This window comes from Lissotriton helveticus, chromosome 2_2, assembly GCF_964261635.1.
Source record: "Lissotriton helveticus chromosome 2_2, aLisHel1.1, whole genome shotgun sequence".
In the NCBI taxonomy this organism is placed as follows: domain Eukaryota; kingdom Metazoa; phylum Chordata; class Amphibia; order Caudata; family Salamandridae; genus Lissotriton; species Lissotriton helveticus.
Genome location: NC_136060.1, coordinates 47,891,164 through 47,907,690, shown reverse-complemented (window position 1 = coordinate 47,907,690; position 16,527 = coordinate 47,891,164).

The following is a 16,527-nucleotide window of genomic DNA, read 5'->3' as shown; positions in this document are numbered from 1 at the left end:
TTAATAGCAAATTTTGCATTTGGGATGATGAATCCCAAATGCAAAAATTGCACTCGCAAAAGGCAAGATTCTGAGAATCTTGCCCTTTGCAAGTGCAATTTAGCTTGATGAATCAGGCTGAATGTCCATGATAACAGCCAAGGGATTGTGTGAAATGATTGAATGCCATTGGATATGTTCGAAAATATATGGTTCCCTCCATACGACTATTAATTCTGCACTGAAAGGATGATGCCGAAATGTATTGAAATAAAAATTTCAGCTTGAAAGTTTCCAGATATTTCCTCCATTTTATGGTGCCCTCAAGTAAAAGCAAAAAACTCCAAATATAAAAGGAATATTTCTCTTTTAACATGCACATTAAGCATACATTAAAGAACATCTCCGAGAGAGTTAAAAGTTTGCTGCAGGGCACTGCGTTTCTGACATTACTCTGCTAAAGATATGCTGAAGCCATTATTTAATCGAAAGCAATTATTTCAATCTCACAATCTCTGTACCTGGCAATCACTTCACAGGCTTATATGTTGAAAGCTGCTCGGAAAATTATGATATAAGAACCTCTATCTTTTGCTTGAACTGAATGCAGAGCTGTCAGTCGGACAATATGTTCTAACACCTTCATTGAATGAGCTTGTTGACTGGCTTATACACGTAGAACGCCTAAGAACGTTACCTTGGCCTGTTAGCTGATGTAAAAATACATAATGGCACAGCTGTTCTATTTAGCTCTGCCTACATTCAGATGAATTATATCGCGTTATAGCGGTAAATCATTCAAACAGATGAGTCTCTGGCTCAAGAAACATATATAATGATCATCATGTAGGCAGGCGACAAAAGATGACTGCTGTTCACATTTTTTAGCTGTTCACTGTCAAACAAGATTCACTCTAGGAATCTGACTCACAGGCTAACCTCGAGTTCAACTAATCAGTAGTCCACACAAAGCTAGCAAAACTACAATCATGGAAAAAAATAAAACTAAATAACATTTACTGGAGAAATGCTGACCTAGTACGAGAAAAGTGGACAGATAATTCGTTTCTGGCTGGAACAAGCGGCAAAACAATATTTAAATATGTATATATTACTGTTCTACCATTTGTAGTTTATACAGCCGAAGAATAAATACTAAACTATCACCAGAAATTATGCTTTATTAAGAATACTTTTATGTTCAAACTAGATAGTGAGGGCCTCATTTATGAACGGTGACGCATCGCTGCGAGGAAACAGCAATGCGTCATTTTTCATTGCGCCCTCCTTGCGACCACAATGATGCATCATATTTACAGTATGATGCATCATGCCGCAAGGAGTTACAGATACGTCAGTTTTTCTGACGTATCTGTAGGCGAACAAATGACGCATTGCTGGAGTGTGTCACAAAAATGAAGCAACACCAGCAATGGGTCATTACACATGGGCAAGTCCAATGTGAAATGTGCCTGCGTCAGTCTTACGCCTGCTGTGAGGCAGGCGTTGGATATTGACACATTTGCGTCCTAGAAGTGAGGCAGTGAAATCTTGTAGATTTCACTGCGTTACTTCTACGACCCTTTTGTTGCGTCGGAACACCACCCTTGCATTCACTATACCTGGCGCAGGTATAATCGGGGCGTCAGGGTTTACAAAGTGACGCATCTAGGTAGATGCGTCACTTTGTAAATATGGTGCAACAAGGCTCATTTTTTACGCTGCTGGTGCGTCACCAAAAGTGACGCACCAGCGGCGTAAAAGTGACTCAAGTGCTCACAAATAAGCCCCTGAGATTCTAAGCACTTGCAGGCAGATACTTTCCTCGCCATCCTATTATGTGCATGGTCATCAATAGTCACCACAAACCATTTTTATGTAAACCATTATTATGTAGTATTATCTGTTATTTCCTGCTAGTTCACAATAGACCTATCACGTGTATCCAAATTGAACACTCACAGGTAGCATATCACAGATTCACTTTTAAATAAAATAGTAGGCTAGGTGTAACCCTAAACTTAAATTAAATGTTTGAAAGACAGAATAGCGTTATCTTTGTGAGAAATACGACTCCACTTTACAATTCAAGCACATTAGTTTAAGAAATTAAAACAAGAAAGAAACAAGGCAACATGCCTACTCCTTTTATGCGTTCAAGTTCTGGAACATCTCCTTAATCAACACAACTGAAAACCAGTCTTAAAAAGAGCTGAAAACAACATCACAACAAATTAACATTCTACTTCTCAGCTGTCCCTTCAATCACGCATTAACTCTAACCTTTCCTTGTGACTGTTCAGCAGTCTTCTGCGTTTCAGCTAGGTTTGTGCTATGCAAGTGCCAAACACATTCACAAATTCATTCATACATACTTGTTGTGCTTGTCTGCTTGAGAAAAACGACTTTTCATGGTAAATACACAATATGTGGATTATTCGAGAAGAGTACTTTACTACCTCTCACCTATGGCCCAAGTGTGTGTTCTTTTTTTAATTTAATGCAGTGCTTAAGTTGAGCTGGTGGTTGCAGGTTGGGACCTCCAACACAAATTTTTGAGGATGGCACTTATTTTTCTGCCTCAAACAATTACCTAGAGCAAGAGAGGGAAAACAAAAATAGCGGAAAGACAGATGAAGAATCCTCATGAAGAGAGACAGCAGGGTTGAAGGGACAGAGTGTGTCTGATAGTCAATTAAAGGGGCTTTTTTTTTTTGTCCTCATTGTGCAACAATTATAGTAAGGAGATATCAGGGTCCCACTTTCCCCCTCTTATCTATCCATCCCACCAACCTGGTGGAGTCCGAGTGCGGGCCTTCTGGGAAATTTTGGGACCCCTTACTTCCAATTACTATTTTTGAAGGTTACTCTCTGGGGTAGGTTGAGCTAGCCATTATGGCTACTCTATTTGGACTTCATCCAACGTATTTGTTGCTTGCACTTAATCATAGGACTTGAAAGAAAAAACAGATAAAACAAGAGAGGGAGGGCAACTTAACATGCATTCAATCTTTAGCTACCCAAATAATGATTTTCCCATAACTATCAAAATCTATATTTTTTTGAAAAGGGTTTCTTCTTTTTATCTAAATTATACATTTTAAGGATTGAAGCTAACCACTCACCACGGAGCAGTGGGATTGGGGTGATCCATTTTAGACAAATCTCTCTCCTAGCCAAGAGGATCAAGATAAACACCAGATCTTCTTCCCGTTTTGTTAATTTGGCTACTGAGGGTATACCCACTACCCCAAATAACACTAAGTCAATACTCACAGTTAGCTGCTTTCCCAGTACCTCTACTATCGTCTTACCCACTTCCTTCCAGAAACCATCAAGATGGGGGCACTGCCAGAACATATGTAGGTCATTGGCCTTCATTAATCCACATTTTGGGCAGGAATTCACAGTGGATCCGCTGAATTTTGCTAGTTTTTCAGGCGTCCAATAAGCTCTATGGGTGGTGTATAAATGATTTCTTTTTAATGCCGCAGATGTTACTATTGACCAGCATTTGCTCATTGATACTTGCCATAAGTAGTTTGTATCCAGCGTTGGCAGGTCTTTCCCCCAAATTCTCTAAAGTAACCGAAATTCCTCCTCCCCTGCAGCTATGAAAGCCCAGTACCAGAACGATATTTCCTTCTTGAAGGGTTTTTCCAGCATTTCCGTTTCCAAAAGTATGTTGCCTGTCTTAGCTTCCTTGACTGACTTTACCCAACTCAAGAGTTGATAATACTTGAATTTAGATAGTGAAGAGTTTGTAGTTTCATTCAGGATCTCCCACTCCATGATTTTGTTCTGATATAACAATTGTCCCCATGTTGTTATTCCTGCTGTTTTTAGGGGGGTTGAAAGGGAGTCTTTAAGGCACTCTGGTGTGGAAGGCGAGTCCCAAATTGGGGCTTTGTCAGTGTGGAGTGGGATATTCACTGTAGATCTAATACAGTACCAACATTTAGCGGCCGCTCTCAGAATCTTCAGCTTAAATTTTTTGAAGAATTTCGGGTGACCGAATTTAAAAAGGAAGTGGCTGGTGTTATTTGTTAATTTCTGTATATACAATGGGTAGTCTTCATAAGGGCCTGGCATAATTCTGGGCTTGTTTTAGTTTCCAAAATGGTCTTAAAATTGAGTGAGCCAACATTTAATTGCGTGTGCCGCAGGCTTCTGAGCAGAGCTTTGGACACAAGCACTCATTTGTTTTCAAATGAAGCACTGCATTTATGTCAATCTTGCCAACAGCCTTCCTGTTCCCATATGATTACAGCAACATGGAACTCGATTTGGGCAACCAAAACTGTAGGCCTGATTTGCAAAGCCATTTTGAAGTACAAAGCCTCCAATTCAGAAAATAAAAGCATTTGCAATGGCAAAAAGGTTTAGAACCCATGATGAATCACTGTTTGTTAGGGGTCTGTCAGGATTAGAAATTGATACCTGACATAATATTGATCACCACAATATCGTGATACAGAAATATTGTGTCAAAAACTATTGATTACAAAAATAATGTTTCTGGGGGGGGGGAGTTGGCTTGATCCAGACTAAAGTTGGCGGTGCACAGCTGATGCTCCAGGTGACGGCTTCCTTAACAAACCTGGCTTTACGACTAGGTATTTACCTCAGAAATAAACAGGATGCCACTCATTAACTTTTCTTCTGAAGGAAAAGCGTAAACCACTTCCTTTCAGGAACGCGTGTTCCCTTCAAATGCTGCCGACATTTTATGTGTGTCTTCACAATTCTTCAAATATTTGACCTATTCACCTGAGGCACTTTAGTACTTGTACTTGTTTATCTTCATAAATGTATAACCTCTCTCAGGCTGTAGGTTTATTTCTTTGTAATGTGTCCTCTTTTTTGACTAACTTCCTAAGGCTAAATTGCCGTAACTGTGCCGGCATTTATCCCCGCCAGTATTTAACTATTAGTGCACTCTCGTAATCATGGGAAAGGCTCAAATAATATATTATATTATGCTTTAAATTTACTCAGTTGTTTGGGAGAAAGCGGACCTGACCTGCTGTTTAGAACTACTGTTTCAACTAATAAACAGACTTAGACCTTTATCTATTTCGAATAGTCTGAGTAATTTAATTACAGTATTTTGGAACATTTATTTGACTAATTAAGACAGTTTTACAAAATGCCTGTCTAAAACTAAATCCATGTTCTAGGATCAGCAAAGATTATCAAACAAAACATATGATATGCATCAAATAAAATGTTGAAAACATTACAGAAAAATGCCAGTCAGAAGATTTAAATTTACTAAGAGCTTTTCCTGAGGTGAATCATATTCATACAAGGGCTTACTTTTAAGCATTGGCCAAGTCTGTTTTTTATCATTTGAGACATGTCTCAGCTACTCTTAATTGTCTCCTACATGTGGATAGATTACAAAATAAGAAATACTTGACCAGATTTTCTTTAGGCAAATCCCTTAAACTTTCTCCATGCAATTAATATAGAATGGAGAAAGGTTCTCAACACGAGAATGCTGGTGCATCTTCTTCCTTAGTCACAACTGCTACAGTTGTCCAATCAAATGCTGAAAAAGCATCAATTAAAAGACTTAAGAATGATCCTCTGTCACCTTCTAAGTCTCCTCATAATGCCTCTCTGGACCTGTTATTGGAATAAATAGGAGTTTTATGGCCATTAATGGAAGAAACTAATGTTAGATTACAGAATCATTTTGACAGATGGAATCATATGGAGGAACTCATTTCTATTGTGGAACCACAGATTTGATATTTCAAGGCTACTCTTTCTAAGGCTAATCGTCTCCAGGAAAAAGTATCTGACATGCGTATACAGGTTGAATATTTGGAAAATTGCAACAGAATAAACAACCTTCATGTTTGCAGTTTACCTGAAGGCACAAAGGGCACAAATCCAATCACATTCTGCTAAACTTTCCTACCACAGATGTTAAACATGCCTGAAGGCCCACCACTTAACATGCAACAAGCTCATAGACTTGGACATTTCTTCTAAAGTTCCAACCACCTCTAAGAAACCTCGAGGAGTCATCTTGTATTTCCTGGAAGGCACAGAATTAATGTAGGTAATCTCAGCTGCCAGACTACTCAAGCATATATCATGGGCTCTACATTATTCATTCTTCTCCCAGGACTTTGCCAAAATTACTGCAGATAAACGAAAATAATTCTTGAATATAAAAAAAATGTTTTGCTCTCTTGTAGCTAGAGTTGAGCTTTTTCATCCTTGTCTTTTCATGGTCACATCAAATAATAATACTATTACCTATGAGGATCCATATATTTTGAAATATTCCTTGCAAGTCAGAATACAGAGAATATGGATTTTACTGCATCACCTTATATGTCAAAATAATGCATTAAAGTTTTAACTTTATGCTTTCTTCTTTTGTATTGGTTCTTCTCTTGAAGTATACAGAAATGCTGGAGGGATTTGCTTCTATTGGTATCTTCTGGTTTAAATGTTCATAATAGTATCAGAAGCATTTTAATGTCTCCTACTAACTACAATACTTAATTTCCTTACAGGATTGATCTTGTGTTGTCTCTTGTTCCTGTCTCCCATCATATGTTTTATGCCCTTCATGTACCTCCCTTTCCTTAAGGATTTGATGTGATTCTTTTAAATGCTTTTGACAGTATTTTCTTGGAATGTCAGGGTTTTAAATTTGCCTATAAAATGTCAATGAGTCCTAACGCACTTGTTGAAACGTAATGCTCACATTGCTTTTTTGCATGAATCCCATCTTGAAGAACAAGTCTGTATAAAAATGCGCAGGGGCTGGGTATGCAATGTGTTTTTCTCACCAGTTAATGGTAAAAGAATTGTGTTATCATCCTATGACACAAATCTTTAAAAGTCCAACTGCTCTCATAAGAATTTGATTCAGAAGGAAGATGGTTACTACTCACATTATCTCTTAATAACGTCCCCATTGTTTTGTTTAATGTGTATGTCCCTACTGCTCTTGATTGTTAGTATTGGTCTATCATTGCCCAGAAACTATTACAACACTTATAATTTAATATTAGCCGGAGATAGCAATCACTGCATTGATCACATTTTAGACAGACACTCTTCAGCACACTAACGGACACATGCATCATTGTTAGTTTTTGCGATTCCTTATTTGCGAAAATTAAGGAATCGCAAATAAGGAATCGCAAAAAGCAATGCATCATTTTTTTCGCTATTTTTATGCGAATCGGTAAAATTCGCAATTTTTACCGATTCGCATAGAAATTGCGATTTCTTATGTGCGAATTCGCATTTTGCGAATTCGCAAATAGCGAAAAGACGCACATGATGCATCTCATAGTGATTGCTTCCTTTAAGCCTGCAGAGTAATTACAGCCACCTGCTGCATTTTTTCAAAGGCAGGAGTCTCTTGTGACAGTTGAAGCTGCTTTCTGTCCCTGGAGGAGGCTTTTGCTGAGCTTCTGTTGTGGAAATGGCTTCAGAAAATGTTTTGGAAGACACACAAGCAAGAAAAAGAAAAGTTAAATTTAGTGATAAGGAACTTGAAATTTTGATTGAGGAAGTGACAGCAAGGCAGGAACAGCTGTTTGGGAAGCTTTCCCTCAAGGTTCCTGAGGGTGTGAAAAGGAAACTTTGGCTTGCCATTCAAGCCAAAGTAAATTCTGTGGGCGTAGCACATAGAGATATTAATAACCTGCAAAAAAGATGGTATGATCTGAGAAGTCGTGCAAAGGAAAGGTTAGCCACCCGCATCAAGAGTGCCAAGAAAACTGGAGGAGGAACACCAAGGGACAGGCCAAATACCCCCCTGGAGGACCTTGTTGAAGGGACCCTTACCCCTGAGGCAGTGATTGGAGTCATTGATATTGATACAGCTGCGCAAGCTGGCACTTCTCAAGGTAATTTTCTTTCATGTTCATTACAAATTTTATAGGCAACTCATTGAATTGTTGATGGGATTGTGGGAGATTGTTTTTGTTGAAATGCATGAGGACTATGTACAGGTTATTGGGATGGTGGTCTATTACAGTCATTTTGCCTGCTGAATGCAGTGCATCATGGAATTTGTAGTCTTACTTTCTAAGGTACAGGAGAAACAATTACAGGTTGCAATATAGAGAAAATTCACAGGAAGCAGATTTAACTTTCATGTATAATGCACCTTTATTAGTCTTAAAAAGCAATTTCTTTAATGTACTTTCACAGACATTTCACATAGAGTAATACACACTTTGCACTCTCTTATTACTAGATGCAGATCTGGAAACAAACGTCATTGAATATGCAGAATCTTTTACTGAAGAACTGCTTAGCACAGCCACAAATAATAATGATCCTCAATCATCTCCAACAATACAAGGAAGAAATATGAGGCAAAGAGTGCGTCAAATTCAAGACTCAGACAGTAGTGAGCCATCAAATGCCCCTGTGACTGGTGATAATTCCGCTGCAACTCCTGCATCACAACCCAGACAAGGAAGAAGGAGACAAAGATTGCAGCATTTCTTCAGGCGTAGGCCACGTCCTGCACAGCATAGAAACAACTTAGATGAAGACTCCAGTGGTACTGTTCTTGAGAGGAAGCTTTTGAAATTTCAACGTCTGCAGGGGAAGGGCATAAGGGTGATGAAAGGAAAATTTAGCCACATGAGTGAAAGCATCAATGGCATCTCTAAGTGTCTCACTAAAATGTATACTGTCTTAGAAAAAACACAATTGGTAACTGGAGACAAATTGAACCGCATGACTGTAGCCTTAGAAAACATAAGTGCAGTGATTAAGGAACATCATGCTCATCATTCTTCTAAGTCTAGCACATCATTTTTAAATATGCAGTCATGTTGCAGAACCATGAGTAGGATGTGTAACAGCACTATGCAACTGAATAAGCATGCATTTTGCATGCAGAGGGACATGAGTGAATGCTGTGAGGAGTTTACCTCAGGGATGAAGGCACTTCACATTTTTGGACAAAACTTGCAAGCAAAGTCACCAGCCGTGAAATCATTTGAACCAGGAGTCACAGAAGTATGTTCAATAATGAATGCTGATGCAAATGCTTCAGAGGTGTGTGAACGCCGTAGCAACAGACAGAAGGGGAAAGCTAGTACAAAAGGCAGTGCAAAAGTCATTGTTGGTAGTAAGGCTTTAGGTGTGCGCTGTAGGAAAGTTTGAAAATTCACAATGTACTACTCTGAAGCTTCACATCATATGACTTGAAGTACATATTTGTTTGTTATCAAAGGCAAATGTCAAAAATATATTTTTTGTAAACTTCCAATATGATGTTAATAAAAAACAACCATTCAATTTTTTTTACAAATTAATAAAAATAAGTTCATGCCATCTGCATAAAAGTGTCATACCTTTTCTTAAAAGAAATGTTCAGTCACTTCTGCCGTCCTTCTCCTCCCCTCTGCTGCATCTGGACCATGTACTCCTGCTTGAGGTTGGTGAGGTTGATTATTAAAGTTATGTAGAACATCCTCTGCATTCAATTCTAAACCCCTCTTTATGGCTACATTATGCAGCATGGCACAAACTGCAACAATTTTGCAGCAGACATCAGGACGGTATTGCAAAGCTCCTCCTGTTTTGTGTAATATGCGGAATCTTGATTTCAAAACACCAAAAGTCCTCTCTATTACATTGCGTGTTGCAATATGAGCATGATTGTATTGCTGCTCTTTGCGGGTACTTGGATTGAGATAGGGTGTCAGTATGAATGTTCTCACACTATATGCACTGTGACCTGTGGCATTATTAAAAGAGACACAAAATTCAGTGAGATGTAAAGTAAACCTTAGCAACAACCAAATGCACTGTTAATTTAAAATACATACCAAGCAAATATCCATCTCCAAAAAAACCAGCCTGCAGTTGGTCATAGATAGCACTATGCCTGAAAATGTAGGAGTCATGGGCACTTCCTGGATAGCTCGCAACCAAATCTGTGATGACTGCTTTTGAATTGCAAATAGCTTGAATATTGAGTGAATGGTAACTTTTTCTATTACGAAAAATTTACTCATTCTCTGATGGAGGACAAATTGGAACATGGGTCCCATCTATGCAGCCTATAACATGAGGAAAATGTGCCATGTTGTAAAAGTCCAATTTAGTTTGCAGCAATTCCTGCTGAGAAGTAGGAAAGGTAATGTAATGCCTAATCCTAAGTAACATGGCATCTAAAAAATCATTAAAAAATCTGGAAAGGGAACTCTGGGACACCCCACCAGCTACAGCAATGACACCCTGAAAAGATCCAGAAGCAAGGAGATGGAGAGAACACAATACCTGGACATGGGTTGGAATGGCTTGGGTCCTACGTGTGGGTCTTTGTAAAATAGGGTCCAAATCTGTAATTAACTCCATAATAGAATCAATATTAAGCCTATATTTATCATAAATTTCAGCCTCTGCCTGTCCTAACAATGTAATACGCAATCTGAAAATCCTTTCATTGATCCTCCTTCTCCTTATAGCTGGTGCCCTTAACCTCCTCCTATGTGCTACTGCAATCACTGCTGCCATTGTGAGATACTTTGCAAACCATTTTGGTAACCTTTATAGACTACTTTCATCATTCACACCTGCATCTTGTAAGAAAAAAAAAATACCACCAGGTCAGAGTCATTCTAAAAATAAGAATTCCAAAAAGCGATTTCTTAAAAAAACGCTAATTGCGAATTTTCATGCATACATAAAACCACACTGAAAATGCGAATTCTTAAAAATAGCGAAAATGTGAGAAGTCGCTAAAAAAATTGCGACTCCTAAAAATGCGAAAACCTCCGTTACAGATGATGCATCCCAAACACTGAAAATGCATTCGCAAACGGGCAAAAATTGCGATTCGCACCGATTGCGAATGCATTTTCAAATGATGCATGTGCCCGCAAGTTCCCAACAAATCACAAAAAGCATTTGCACAGGCTATTAGTCAGAGTTATTTGACAGATGCTTGGAGATTATGTAATCCTTCCTTGGAATTCCCTTCCCCTCGCCTTGAGAGGGAACCCAAATAGGATGGCTTTCAGGAAAGCGCTGAAAACACACTTGTACACAAAAATTTGTTAACTTCCCTGGTAGCCCGCTTAAGGAATCAATATAAGCGCTGCGAGGCCTCCGGGTAGTTTGGCGCTATATAAATATAATTTTTCATTTCATTTAATTTCAATTCTGAGGGAATACACATATTTGTTTCCAGTTCATCACAAACCGCTGAGAATAGATCATAATTTTATTTCATACCATCTTACTCAATCTTTACATGCTGTGGACATTGGTACCATCCTAATTTCTGATCATGCTCCAGTTTCCATTCAGTAGGACCTTTTACATAAGTGTGATTCTCCTAAATGGTGGAGAATCAACAATGTATTGTTTTGTACACTAATTTCACTAATTACTTTACTTCCTTTTGCTAATATTATTTCCTTTCCGACCATTTGGGATGCTTTTAAAGTCTCAGCTCTAACAAAAGAAAAGCATCTCAATATGGACATTTTAAAGAAACATTTCAAGGACAATAATTACTAAAAATTACAAAAAATGCTTTTATGTAAAAAAAATTAACATCATCAATGTATTGAATCAATTATAGACAACACTGATGAGACTTACTCAGATCAATTGTGTAATTTTTACTTATGCCTGCATACGCCTGAACATTCATACTCAGACCAAGACATTTTACACTCTCTCAGTTTGTTCTTTGACATTATCGTAAAGCCACCTGGTCTTCCTTAACCCATAGCAGCCATTGCTTTGGATGCCAAAAATATATTTTCTATTTCATACCCTTCATTAGTTTGGGTTTTGCCCTAAAATTATTAATTTAATATCCCTGTTGTGCACATCTCCCCAAGCTGCAATTCATGCTAACGGCCTTACATCCACTTTTTTCCATTGGGAAGTGGAGTGAGACAGTGTCCCTCTTTCACCATTTCTTTGTAATCTGGGCCTTGAACCTTTCTTATATATAATTTACCATGTGTTAATGTTTTTTCATACAATGTTCAACAAATCAAATTAGCTGCATAAGCAGATGATATTTTATTATTTTATTATTTATATCAAATTAAATCCTCATTCTCCTCTCCCTGCCTTTTGATCTAAGGTAGCATCTTATGCTTTTGTTACTGGGTATAAATGAAATACTGACAAATGTGAAATTTTACCTTTAAACAAGTTTACCTTTAAGCATGGCTTTTCTTTATCCAACTTCAAATGGCACTCTAACCAACTTATATACTGTGATCTTCAATTCACTTAATCACTTAGGGGCTGATTACGATGTCTGTTGGAGTTTACACCTCCTAACAACTACTCAGAATCGGGACCGACCAACTAGCGCTTGGCGGTTCCTCTTGGCCGATTACTATGCTTCCGAACACAGTCCGGAAGGACTCCCATTGACCTACATGGGAGTCTGTGTTCTGACCGACAACACAGGTTCCTATGGGGAAAACAGGTGTCTGCAGAAAACCTTGCACCCTGTTTTGTGCACCCATGGTGTCTGCCACACAGTGCATGGTTTTACAGGGGGTCCCTTGGAGGCCTCCAAAGTCAGTTTCTGACAGCCTTTTCATATCAGATGGATCGAGTGGGAAAGGGTGTCAGAATCTGACATTGTAATGGGTCGCTCGGGAAACGCTGTCCGTAGAACTGTACAAATCGGCTCCGACGAACTCAGATTCTCCGAGTGCTGGTCGGAACCAATTAGGAATGGCCAAACAGCTCCCCTTCCGACCACGAGCATCGTCATAGGTTGGTCGGAATGGTTTCAGACTGAGCCAGGTGTATGGGTTCTGACACGGTCTTGGAGAATCCAACTGTCGGTCTGAGGCTTTCTGACCGGCATCGAAATCAGCGCCTTAGTGCTTCCATTTCTATTAATATAGATGTGTGCATCCATATGCTTACTTCATTGACAACTAGATGGCATCCTCTCTACTTACCTTGGTAGGGTAGGTTATATATAGGGCTCCCGGTTTTATGGTATTTATTTTTTTAACATTTCCGTCTGTATTTATCCATTTTTATTTTTTCAGTATTTTATCTGTATTTATCCACATTTATTTTTGCCGCACACAAAAGAAGATGCTGCAGCTAGTATTTTTTCACATGTATTTAAATAGACACTGCACACTTGCGCTCAGTTGTTATAGGTTTAAATATATTTATATACTAGCTTACCCGTCGCGCGTTGCTGCGATCTCAGAAGAAAGGAAATTTAAGGAAACTTGTTATGATAACATTCAATTTACATTGTGTCATTTTTATTGAAACTTATTCATTTTAATATGGAAATAATTTTAAAATGTTGTTTTAATTCTGTTAATTTATTCGAGTGCTTGTGGAAACACGGTATTTTTTGTTTTTCCGTCTGGTGCGTACACGAATAAATCAGAAGGTTTTCCCATGCGTGAGCTGGCCACATACAGTTGTCCATGTGAGAAGCACGGATTCTCCAAATCTAGTCCACACACTTGCAGTGATTGTCCTTGTGCTTTGTTGATGGTCATTGCAAAAGCGAGTCGCACCGGAAACTGTAAACGTTATGTACACAAATAAATCAGAAGGTTTTCCAACGCGTGAGCTAGCCACATACAGTTGTCCATGTGAGAAGCACGGATTCTCCAAATCTAGTCCACATACTTGCAGCGATTGTCCTTGTGCTTTGTTGATGGTCATTGCAAAAGCGAGTCGCACCGTTATCTGTAAACGTTCACTATTGGAAAGATTATGAGGGCCCTGGGTGGCCAGGGGGGGGCGATATTTAAAAAAAATCTCTTTTTTTTTGCAAGAAACCTTCGTGAGAGTGTACTCAACAACTTTTAACAAATTTTTTTTTTAATTTTTAAAAAATATATATATATATTTTTTTGCCAGAAACCTTTGCGGGAGTGTACTTAACAACTTCATAAAAGTTTCATGCCGATCGTCTGAATGGTGTAGTAATGCATAAAGGACAAACGGACATACTTTGGTTTTTATACATATATAGATACCTCAAATTAAGTAAACACAATATGTTCACCTGAAAACTTTGCAAAATAGATTTAAGAGAACATAGGCCTAAACAGACCTTGAGTAACTTCCATTAGGAAACCTTTACTGTGGGTCTGAACACTTTAGGGACCAGAAGGAAGGATAAAACTAGCTTTTCATAAACAGGCCTTTAAATCCTGTCATCTTGTCACATTTGCTGTGTATTCAAAGACAAAGGTCAAATGGCAAGCTGTGTCTTTGAGGAAGCTGCCCATTCTTTTTTCTCATTGCAGAAAAACTTGTCAAGGATTAGTTAGACCTACATAGGCATTCTTTTGGCAGATTTTTCTTCTAGTTTGTTTTAAAGAGGGAAGATAACATTTTTCCACTGTACACTATTTATACCTTGCTCAAATGCAAGTGGACTGTTCATATTTTTGAGTGTGTGAAATGCTTTTTTTCAGATCGGAGACATTATTCCCCCAGAGCAAACACAAAGTACAGTGGAACTGGCCCCGGAGTGGTTTATCCGAGCACCAGTTAAATGTACCTGTTCATATGCATTGTTTACAGGCATGTGGAAAGTAAGTGATATGCCCAGAATCACATGATGGTTTTCAGATACAGCATTCTGGATTACACAATGAAAGTATTTAAATTGATTAACTGGCCAAAAGTGTTCCACCCTGCAACACAAGGGCTTGAAATGGCGAACACAATAAAGCAATGCACTGCTCGCTCTCCCCATTCCCTCCACCTTCCCCTCTGGAGCAAACCTAAAGACAAGGGGCTGCTGAAAGCGCCGACCAGGGTAAAGTACTGCACATTCAATAGGGGAAGGCACTCAGAGGCAGGCGCAACATGCTCTAACACTGCCCAGCTCACCTGAATACAGCGAAGCACTCTCAGACCCCGAGACCCAGCACACATCCAGTAGTGACACGGGGAGAGCATGCCAGATGCGGAGGACTACCCCAGGCTAACCCCAGGTGTCCTGATGAATGAACTGCGAAAGGAGAGTGTCAAAGGCGGTACTAAGAGTCTGCCCTCCTAGTAGGGCGCCTTTCATGTGCAGATACAAGGCAGCCGCATTTCTCTTTGCATCAGATTAGGCAACCCTGGGGAGAAACACTGCCCAAGCTCACCTCAATGAAGTGAAGTACTCTCAGACTACGAGACGTGGCGTACGCTGAGTGCAGCTGCATTCCTCTGTGCACTGGATTAGACAATCTCGGGCTGAAGCACTTTGTCAAAATCTTGTTTGTTAGTATTTTTCCGTTTATATTTTAAATACAGACAAAGGAAAGAACATTTTCTGTCTGCATTTATATGGAAAAGTCTATTTAAACGGAAAACTGGGAGCCTTAGTTATATACTATTAAAATGATATTGGCCCCTATTTTTCTTTTTACTATTTCTAACATCCCCTTAAGTATTCCACTTGAATCATATAGGAAAACTTACTCTATTCTCTCCTCTTTTCTCTGGAATAAGAAAAAACCATGTAGGGCTTATTTGCAAGCCCCTTGTGCAGTCGGTACGTCACTTTTAATATGGGAAAAAGTGACACGTCGGCATCGCAAGGGACATGTAAATTAACCCACTGTATGTCACTATCTAAATTGATGCGCCCTAAAGCAGGAAACACTCCTGGTCCAACCTCTCGTTGGACTCCTGGAATTCAGCTCTGATAAATTACACACATACCCTAGACCCCTGCCCCACGGTCATGAATGATCAATCTTCTGGTCGCGCACAGAATAAAATTCAAGTCTCTATGTATTGCGAACCAATCTTTCTGGAAGAAAGGCCCCCCATCCTCCAAGCCATTGTCTCCCCTTACTACCCTAATAGACTCCTTCGTTCATCCAGTCTCTACCTAACTGCGGTCCCTAAAATCAACAGTATTAGTGGTGGTTGTTCCTTCCGCTTTACTTCCGCCAAGCTCTGGAACACGCTCCCCCTCCACCTATGATCATTAATGAAAAGTGATGCATTGCTGCATCAAAACAGGGATGCGTCACTTTTCATTGCGCCCTCCTTGCGACCTGATGGAAGTGTTATATGTACTTTATGACGCATCATGTCGCAAGGAATGACTGATAGGTCAGTTTTATTGATTAATCTATTAGCGCAAAAATGGCGCATTGCTGGAGATGTGTCTAAAGCGTGACGCAACTCCAGCAATGCAGGGGAAGGCCTATGGATATAGAACTGCATCAGCCTTTAGTGTAAGGTTTCAACGCAGGTGCGTCCTAGAAGTGACGCAGTGAAATCCCGTAGATATCACTGCGCCACTTCTATGAGGCTTACTTGCGTGGGAACGCCCCCCCTGCATACATTATACTTGGGGCAGGTATAATGTGGTGGACGGGATTATAAAGTAACGCATCTGCTTAGATGCGTCACTTTGTAAATAGAGCACAACAGGGGGCATGTTTTACGCCGTTGATGCATCACAAAAAGTGACGCAACAGCAGGGCAACACTGATGCAAGGACTCATAAATACGGACCGTGGTTTTTTCAAATCCCCTCCTATTAAGCTGTCGTGACCCACCTCTCTC